Below are 11,113 nucleotides of genomic sequence, written 5' to 3'. Positions count from 1 at the left end.
TTGTAAAACAGAAGAGTGATGCATTTGAGACATTCCTCAAGTTCAAAGCACATGTAGAAAGGGAGAGTGGTAAGTTGTTGAAAGTGTTGAGAACAAATGGAGGAGGGGAATATACTTCCAATGAATTTGAAGAATACTATCATAAATAGGGCATCATGCATGAGACAACGTCATACATCCCTCAACATAATGATTTGGTAAAAAGGAGGAATAGAACCATCTTGAACATGGCTATGAGTATGATAAAAGAGAAAGGCTTACCACATAAATTATAGGTTGAAACAGTATCTGCATCAGTTTACATCTTGAATAGATATCCCACAAAGAAGCTTGTAGGAAAGGTGCCTCTTGAAATCTGGTCAGGAGAGAAACCAACAATTGGTCACTTCAAGGTATTTGGATCATTAGTAGGGATGTCAACGGGACGGGTAGGGTACGAGTAGTAGCTCCCCCATACCCTACCCGCTGGATAAATATTTGTCTCGTACTGTATCCATATTTGTCGGGTATCCATTATGTGGGTACCCACCTATTTTTTTCATATCTGCAGATATCCACGGGTACCCGCAGGTATTTGCAAAATTATTTAAAAAACAAATATTTAATCATAAATAAAATAAAATACATCATTGTCATAAATTTTAAATAAAGTTCAAATAAACTCAAGTTAATACAAGTCCAAATAATTGTAAAAGTAAGTATAGAATGACATTCAAGACAATGGAAATTCTTTAATTAGTGCTTTGATCAACAAACCCACTTTCTCCGATTGATTCCTGAAAAATAAACAAAATAAACAAATAATAAACCTCAATTGCCGCGTGTTAAGTATTCTTGTTTTGATTTCATCATTTGACAACAAGCATACCATAAACGTCATTGTCTATATAAGGTTTGATGTACATGCTTAATTTCAAAGAAAGAAAAAAGAAGAATGTCAAGGGGTGTAAGTTTAGTGGGTACGGGTATCCATGGGTGCGGATACTATAATACCCGTACCCGCCCCGTTAACAAGCGGGTATCAAAAATACTCGTATCCGTGGATAGCGGGTATCCATTTTTAATATCCATTTTCTACCCATTGCGAGTTTTATCCGTAGATACCCGCAGGTACGAATTTTTTTGACATCCCTAATCATTAGCCTTTCAGCATGTACCTGATCAGAAAAGAACAAAACTCCAAGATAAAAGTGAACCAATGGTGTTCGTTGGCTATCATGCTACGAGAGCATACAAGTTCTTTGATCCAATCAAAGAGAAGGTGTTATTGAGTAGAGATGTTCAAGTTTTAGAGCATGAGAGTTGGGACTGGAAACATATGCAGACCAATCTAAATTGAAGAATTGTTGATAGTTCCATTCTTATGAATTCGAGATGAGTATAGAGAATGCTGATGCACCACAAAATGTTGTGACTCAAAGGCCACAAAGGGAGGGAGTTGTACCAAGCAGATTCTCTAAATTTGAGATGCACTCGGATATTCAGGTTGGTAATTAAGGAGATTTGGTTCATATGGCATTAATGGTTGTAGCAGATCCTATTGATGAAAATGAGTCCTTAAAGCAACAAGTTTGGAAAGAGCCAATGATAGAGGAGCTTAGATCCATTGAGAAGAATGTAATGTGGAATCTAGTTGAACTTTCAGCAAGAAAACGTGAAATTAGGGTAAAGTGGATATTCAAGCGCAAGCTGAATCCTGATTGTTCAATTTCAAGGCACAAGGCCAGACTTGTGGCAAAAGGGTTCCTCCAAAAGCAAGGTCTTGATTTCCTAGAGGTGTTTGCACATGTGGCTCGATTGGAAACCATAAGACTAGTAGTAGCAATTGCTTATGCAAAGAACTGGTCCATATCACAATTGGATGTGAAATCAGCGTTTCTCCATGGACCATTAGAAGAAGAAGTTTATTCGCAACAGCCACTTGGCTTCATTGTGAAAGGAAAGGAGGAACTCGTCTACAAGCTAAATAAAGCCTTGTATGGACTAAAACAAGCCCCAATAGCTTGGAATAGAAGGATTGACTCTTTCTTACTTTAACTCAACTTCATAAAGTGCACAGTTGAGCATGGGGTATATGTGAAAGAAGGGCATAGGAGGAAACTTGCTCATCATATGTTTATACGTTGATGACTTACTGGTAATCAGATCTAATTATAAGGAGATTGTAAAGTTTAAGAAGACCATGGCAGCTGAGTTTGAAATGATAGATTTGGGAGAGTTAAGCTACTTACTAGGTATGGAATTTACACGCACCTTTGCAGGTTTGGTGATACACCAAAATAAATATGTTGGAGAAATATTGAAGAAATTCAACATGGTATCGTATAATGGAGTGAGTAATCCAATAAAAATTGTGAAGTTGTGGATGAAAAGGTGTTCAAGCAAATCATTGGTTCCCTACGATATCTTTGAAACAATAGACCAGACCTATCATTTGGAGTTGGATTAACAAGTAGATTCATGAGGAATCTAAAGATATGTCATATGTTAGTCGCCAAGAGGATAATGCGGTACATTCAACGGACAACTGACTTTGGAGTGTTATTTCCGTTTGGAGAACAAAACTCATAATTAGAACTAATCGGGAACTCCGATTATGGTGATTTAGTTGAACAAAAGAGCACCTCAGGATACATTTTTCTATTGATGGATGGCTAAACTGAAATCATGATTGGTGTTTGGAAACGTATGTGAGATGCGTGTGCTTAGATTTCCCCCACATGTGGTCGAAGTGGTTTTCACTAGCTGAGTGTAAGACCCAGGAAAATTGAACAATTAAATAAATAATTATTTAGTAAATGCGGGTAGTGAAGCCTTTATGGCATTTAATGTTGGTGTTGTGACGTGGAAAAGTATTAGCTCAAGTGGTTGAGAGTACTTTATATGTGTGAGAGGACTTGGGTTCGAGTCCTATGTATGCCTTTGTGTGTTACTTTAATTTATGCATTATTTGGGTAATATATTTGAATGCTAGAAGTGATAATATAATCCTAAAATTTTAGGAATTATCACAAATGTGAATTGATTGAATTGGTTGTGCATTTGACTTGGTAATTGGTGGTTGTAGGTTCAACCCTTGTTGAGAACAAATTAATCTCTTTGTTTTTGTTAAAGTACTTGTGGTTTGAATGTGAAAGGATGGGAAAGCTTAGAGACAATGGTCAGCCAAGGGAGTTGGGAGAAACAACCCATAATGGCCTATGAAAGGTAGTAATAAACATTAAATAGGATCATTTTTTGTTTTATTTTTTTTACCACAATTAGGAGCCATATAAAAGGGGGGAAATTAGGCAATTTGAAGGGTTTTAGAAGTCTGAAACCTAGAGTGAGAAGATAGCACGAATTTTGAGTGGGAAAGTGAATTGGGATTGAGAGTAAAGCTGTGGTGGTTGAGGGAGCACAAAGGGAGAGTTCTTAGGTATCACAAAGCCAAGGTTAGGCAACCTTTTGAAGCAAAGATTCACAGGTTAGGGGAGCTCTATGTTTTGATTGTTAGTTTTCACGAATGAATTGCATAATTTGATGCTTGTGTGCCCCTGAAATTTCGTGCTCTATGTGTTGGGGATTGGGATTTTGTGGTCTTTTTGTACACTGTATGATTAACCCCTTAAATGGTGTATGAATAAGATAAGGTTTTTGCAATGCATGATTGGGTATGGTCTCGTTTTATGTTTGAGGGTCTAATTGGTGGTTTATAACATGTTCTGGAGAATGACTCGTAAATAATATATCATTGGGTGATTTGGTAATGAACAAATTGTGTTTTGGTATTGTATTGAGGTTTGGAGTTGTGTTCTGTGTGCGTAACAGTGAAAATGTCTGGTTTTCTCGTCCAGGCGAGCCTGGCTCGCCTAGGCTAGAAAAACATAAACGTGAGTTTATTTGTGTATGAACAGCTCGCTCAGGCGAAGGCTCAGAGTTTTGAGCGATAGGTTATCTTGCTCAGGCGAGTGCATCTCGCCTCAGCGAGAAATCGAGAGTTGTGAGACTTGATTTGGTGCATCTCGCTTAGGCGAGAGGTTCTCGTCTAAGCGAGAACTCGAGTTTGGTTTTATGCATTGCTTAACTCGTTGCCTAGGCGAGGGTGTTGAAGTTAGGCGAAGGGAGGGCTCGCCCAAGCGAGACAGGCTCGCCTAAGCGAGACTTCATATATGAGCCATTGTAGCATGCTCGCTCAGGCGAGAATGCTTAGCCTTAGCGAGACAGGCCTGGTCGTTTAAGCTAAGGCTTCTAGCCCAAGCGAGTTTAGCGCAGTTTGTGTGTGTTGTTTGTACACATTGATGAAAACGTGGGTCGGGAGATGTTGTGCCATGAGCGGGGAGGTTCATGGATGGTGGTTGACATGTGATAGTATGAGCGGGGAGGTTCATACTTAAATACTCTCCTGTGGGGATACGAGCGAGGTAGGTTCGTATGTTCCGTGCTCACAATTAAGAGATACTGCGTGCGGGGAGGTACGTAGCTAGTGGATCACATGTGTTGGACTACAGACGGGTAGGTCCGTAGAGTAGGACTACGAGCAGGGAGGTTCGTAGAGGCAGAACCACGAGCGGGCAGGTTCGTGTGAGCATCATGAATCTTGAGTCCATGACTAACTTTGTTGTAAAATTGGAGGTTAAAAGCCTTGGGGGTATTAAGTATGTGATTAGGATTTAACTATGAGAATATAATTATGTGTAATTGTATTATTTAACTGTTATGTTTCTCATATTTTGTTGAGCTCACCCTTTCTGTTTGTGTTTGGCGATGATCGTGTAATTCTTTACACAGGAGCAGTTGATGATACAGGTGATGCTTCTAACCCCTGAGACGGAGAGAGGGCTGTTATGGGGATCATTATTTAGGGAAATTTGTAGGGTTTTCATAGTCTTGTCAGATTTTGGAAAATTGTAATAAAAGTTCTATTTAATTTCCTTAAAGTTTTGGTACTTTTATTATTGTAATAAATTTTTCCCACGTTTTGGGAGTAGTGAAGTGCAACATTGAACTTCTTTATTATTATTTATATATTGATTTATTTTAACCAAGTAATTTCCAGTAGGAATGTTACACTGAGTAGTGGTACAACACCACCTATCATACAACTTTCCAAGCTACTCCATTTGAGATAGTGTATGGACAACCAGCCCCTATACACCTCTTTTACCTTCTAGGAGCATTAAAATTGGAGTTGGTGGGTCAAAGTTTAGCAAAAAACGAGACGTGTTAAAGGTAATTAACTTTTATTTAAAACGATTCCAAGAAAGGGTGAAGCAAATGGTTGATCAAAAACGAAGTGATAAGCAATACAAGGAGGGTGATTGGGGTTTATGTGAAGTTGCACTCCTATGGGAAAATATATATAGCCTTTCGTCCTTTCCAAGTTATAAATCGTATTAGAGTTGTGGCTTATAAATTAAATCTCCTTGTTGTATCCCAACGGAAAAAGCATGTGGGAAGTGCAATGGTGTTGACAAAATTTCCTTATAAGTTAGAAGATGTGTTCTCAACAAAAGAACAATAAGCAATAATGGATAGATGACAGTTCTCCAAAGAGGTTTACCGCTTACAAAAGTGTTGGTTAGGTGGAAGCATCGTTTATTGGAGGAGGCGAGTTGGGAGTATTACTCTAATTTGAAGAAATGGTTCCCATCCTTCAATCCTTGGATACAAGGATTTAGTTATGGGGGGATTGTTATAAATGTTTCATGTTTCAGGGGTTTTTGGGTAGTTAGTTAGTTATAACTGATGGATGGTTTCCTTATATTGTAATAAGCACTTGAGGTGCTGAAGGTATTACATTTATGCATGTTGTATTCATACATTGTCTTTCTATAATAAATTCGGAGTGCAATTCAACTCCTTATTTTCATTAAATTCTTCGTGGTTTACCTAGAACTTAACTAAAGTGATCATAATGGTATTAGAGCATTACAACAATATGCATACATTTTAGTTTAACAATAACCATGTATACGCATTTCATTTTTACTCGATTTCATATGACCAATGCCTTTTTGATATTTCTTAGTGTTTTAAACTATTTATATCTACATTTGCTTCTATTTAAAAAATTTAACATCAACGTCGTGTTGTATCAATTTTGTCATATCTTGTTGCATAGTAGCCAAATAACATATATGATTATTATTAGTATAATTCATTATGTTGTACGTTCTATAACACATTACTTTTAACATAAAGAAATCAATATTAAAATAATATTATTTGTTTTTAATTAATTTGTTACAAAAAACTATATTGTTATTGTAAAATATATATCAATGCATTTTTTTGACACTAAGATACTAATGTTTTTTTTCTAATTAATAAAAACTATAAATTAACTAATTCAAAAAACAAAAACATCACGACCCATGCATACAGACTTGTCTAAGACTAGCTATAATTAAAAATATAATATAAAAAGTCAATTAATTTTTTAAATATCATAAATTTATTTTTAGTTTTGAATATTAAATTATGTTATAATAAAACTTATGTGTCCTTCTGTATTAAGATTAAGCCTGAGCAATGGTCAGATTCAGACCCAATCTAACAAATCTAGTACAATTCAAAACTATCATTTTACAATTACCTGACCATTTGATTTCTTGGATTAATCGGATTCAATTTTTTTTTCGGATTACAGGTTAATGGGTTGATACTAGCAGAGGTTATGTATAATGAACAAAACGAAGGAGAGAGAAGAAAAAATAATCGAAGATATTTTAGTTTGCAATCCAACAAGTGAGGATGGAGTGCATTCAATTCCTTATTTCCATTAAATTCTTCATGGTTTACCTAGAACTTAACTAAATTAATAATAAACGTATCAAAGCATTGCAACAAACCTAACGTCTCGAGTTCAGACCTTGTTAAGACTCGTTCTTCAACGATGGGGAGTTATAAATTCACTAAGTTGTCAAGTGTGAACTTCTGAATGAGGGACCTTTTTGTAACCTGCAAGTTAATGAACTTCATAAATCTTCACAAGTTATCTATAATTCCTTTTAATCTCAAACATACAATGTAAGTTCAAGCGAAACTAAGAAGTTACCACTTATTACAATAATTTTTATGATTTTGTATGTTGTTTTTAACTATTGAAATTGTTTGGAAAATATTAAATTATTTATTATAATTGATGTATAATTGTTATTTCACGTGTAATTTATTATTGAATCTTATTCAAACTCAACACATTACATGATAGCAAATTATTATAAAAAATAATATTTAACGATAATTTAGATTAATATATATACACTTTTTTAGTTATTTTTTATTATTCATTATTTTAATCGTTATTATTATTATTATTATAAATAAAAATATATTATAAAAAGTCAATCAATTTTTTAAATACCATAAATTTATTTTTAGTTTTGAATATTAAATTATTATAATAAAACTTATGTGTCCTTTCGTACGAATATTAAGCTTGAGCAATTGTCGGATTAGGTCGGATTTAGACCCAATCTAACAAATCTAGTACAATTAAAAACTATCATTTTATTGATCATTTGATTTCTCGGATTAATCAGATTCAACAAAATTTGGATTATGGGTTAATGGGTGTATACTAACATACTATGTATAATAAACAAAACAAAAAAGAGAGAAAAAAAAAATAATCAAAAATATTCTAGTTTGCAATCCAAGGATGTATACGCAATTTATATTAAGAATTTTGTTGTCGACCTTTATATTTTCTTTTTATACATGCAAAATAAACATTAAATATTATTTTGGATTAGTCGGATTCTTATAAAATCATAATCTATTTTTCGTGTCCGACAAATGCTACTATTCATTTTAATTTACTTTATTCATTTAATCTAACCCATTATCTAATCCAAAACAATCCTTGATGTAATAAATTTTTCGAATATTGAAAATTTGGTCGGTTGCAATTATTTTGCTCACCTATATAAAAATTTGTTAACAACTATTGACCCCATGTCAAATAAGTTCATTAAAATAACATGAATTTTCTCATACAGTATAATAAACTTAGTTTTGACTCCAAAAGGCTAAGACATTATTTTAAAACATTTTGTGCTGAACGTGAAAAACCACTAAAATTATAGTTTTGGTTCAAAAATTAATTCGGTACGTGCCTTTTAGTATAAATATAGTTGTTCTTTTTCCAACCATGAAATGTAGATATTTGTTTATTCAGAATTCTTTTGGAAAGAAAATATGTATATTATAGAATATTACACAAACTATAAATTAAATTAAACATCAGTTGAGATGGCCGAGTTGGTCTAAGGCGCCAGATTAAGGTTCTGGTCCGAAAGGGCGTGGGTTCAAATCCCATTCTCAACATAAATTTTTTCCTTTTTTTTAATTATTATACATTTTAGCTTTTACATGCTTTTGCCATTTATAATGTTTTAACTCTTTTTCATAAAAGGAACATCCCAAGTCCAAGCCTTTTGCTTGATTTGGGCCTGAAGTCCAGAACACTAAATTCAAAGGGCGAAATTTTGTTATTCTCTAACATTTCCTTCTATGTTGTTGCAGCCGGATCATCATCATCTCCTTCTACTTCTTCATGTCTTACATTTTTTATCCCTCGTACTTTCTTCATTTAGAGAAGGTCAACATATCATACATCACCGTTATAATAAAAGCTTTTAGGGTCCTCTACAATGACCTTGTGTAATTTAGAAGTGGTTTATAATTTTTATAACCTAAAAACTGTTTTTTATATGAAAAATTACTTTCATATTATATAATTCAGAAAACAAAAATGACTACAAAGTTATATAAACTTGAAATAAAAAAATTTCAAATTATAAAATTTGAAAGTCATTTTTTTTATTTTTAAAATGTATAATTTGAAAGTTTTGTTCAGAAGTCATTTTTTGAATAAGAATTTTCATATTTATGAAGGTACAGAAAGAAATTATGGAATGCATAATGAAGTTCCCATACTTAAATTTGCATTTATACAACTTTTTGAATCGGTTATTCCTTAAAAAAGATAACAAAATAAAATAAAATAATTAATTAATGTTTAATTTTTTTTACAATTTTTTTTTACTTATACATAGTAATATTATAATAATATACTGACTAAATATTAATAATAAAATAATAATTTTAATTTCTTAAAGTATGTATGTATTTGTAACTTCTTAATAATCAACTCTGTAAATAATATCAATAATGTAATTAATAAAAATTTTAAAATATTATATTCATCATATATAAATTGAGGTTTTAACCTGTTTTTTGTTACTTGAATTTAGAACATTTTGTTGTGTTTTAAATTAATTATATCTTTTAATCTTTGAAATTAGGGAACAGTATTCACTGTCAATATATTTTATGATAAAAAAATTATTTTCAATATTTTTAAATATATTTTTCATTTTCTAAAATTTGATCAAATTTCAATCTAGTCTCCTTTAGTTTGAAAGTAATTGTTTCTATTTTTATTTTATTTTAGAATGCTTATTTTAGTTCTTTAAAATTAAAAGATCACAAACCGTATTCTAGATATAATAAATATTTAAAGTTTTATAAGTTGTGTTTGACCACTAATGAATACAATGTTTGACACACTTTTATAAGGTAATGTAACAATTTTAATATCATAATTATGACCACTAATGAATACAATGTTTGCCACAGTTTCATGCCAGAAAAGAGAACTAAGAAAATTAGTAACTCAGTTATTCTTATTACATTAAAAATAAAATTACATAAGTCCGATATTGTTATTTGATTATCTCGAATAATGGCGAATTTTATGATAAAAAAAGTTTAGAGATGAATTTAAAAATTAATTTTTTAATTAGAGATAACTTAAAGACCAATTTGTTTGGTAGTCAAAATCTATGCAGTTAATATCATTGATTAATCTATAAATCAATTTATAATAGTCACTATCTTAGTTATCAATTTGGTAATCAATTATAATTTTTGAAACTATTTTAGTTACCATTAATTTTTAGTTTATAAATTGATTAGTATAATGAATAATTATTTTTTATTAGTAAAATTTATCCTTAATCAAGATTTTTTTTAATGTCAATATAATAATATGAGTATTATTCATAAAATTCACTTAATCAATATAAATATATTTTATCTTAAAGTAATTAATTAGTTTACCACATTATTACTCAAGTTTTTATTCCAAGAAAATATTTCATAAGAGGTTTTTTTAGTAACTTACTTCTATGATATCTAGAGGTTTTTTAATTATATTATTGAAATTTAATGACAAAATTACTAGTACATTTGATATCATTTGAGTGAAAAAAATAAGGTAACGTCACTATTTTGAATATAATAGAAAATGTCTCATTTTTAATATCATAATTATGACCTCCCATATAATGTCTTGCAAAGTTTTCTAATATTTAAAATATCATAGTACTAAAAATTATCATATGATAATTTTTTTTGTAAATTTATTAAAAAAATTTGTAAGAAAAGACTTTTTTCTTTTATTTTTTCTAAAAATTTTAATGGGCAGATAATTCGTTCGTGAGTAATTATTTGCTAGAAAATTATAAAATTCACAAGTATTTCCTATAAAATATATTTTAATTTTAATATTTGTTTTATTTTTATATTTTTTAAAAAATATTTTTAAATTTTTGTCAACTAGGTTTCATTAATATTTGCAAATTTAATAAATGTGTTGGTCCTCATGAAATTTTATTTGGTATTATAATCTAAAATGTAAACAATTATAATTTATTTTAAACTTTTATTATGATTATTATTTAATCTATGTATCATTTAGATCAAATGATATATTATAACTTTTATTAGTGTATAAAAAAGAGATTTATTAGAATTTAAAAGATTGAAGTAAACAAATATTTAAAATATATTTTAATTTGAATATTTGTTTTCCTTTTATATTTTTTAAAAAATATTTTTAAATTTTATCAACTATGTTTCATTAATATTTGTAAATTTAATAATTGTTTTGGTTCTCATGAAATTTCATTTGGTATTATAATCTAACTTGTAAACAATTATAATTTATTTTAAAGTAGTTGATATCGAAGAAACAATCATCCTTCTAATATTGAATATTTAATAATATTATGTTTCCTTTACCATAATTTTTTATTATTTTATAAAAAATAATATTGAAGTA

General features: G+C 30.6%; 1 non-coding gene across 1 annotated transcript; it reads left to right on the top strand.

The window, feature by feature from the left end:
- The first annotated feature begins 8,232 nt into the window (after positions 1–8,232).
- Positions 8,233–8,313, top strand: TRNAL-AAG. The gene has a single exon. It is a non-coding gene; the product is annotated as a tRNA-Leu (tRNA).
- Positions 8,314–11,113: the final 2,800 nt, after the last annotated feature.

This window comes from Vigna unguiculata, chromosome 9 (genome assembly GCF_004118075.2).
Source record: "Vigna unguiculata cultivar IT97K-499-35 chromosome 9, ASM411807v1, whole genome shotgun sequence".
In the NCBI taxonomy this organism is placed as follows: Eukaryota; Viridiplantae; Streptophyta; class Magnoliopsida; order Fabales; family Fabaceae; genus Vigna; species Vigna unguiculata.
The sequence above is the reverse complement of the archived record's forward strand: the minus strand, read 5'-3'. Positions and strand labels throughout refer to the sequence as shown.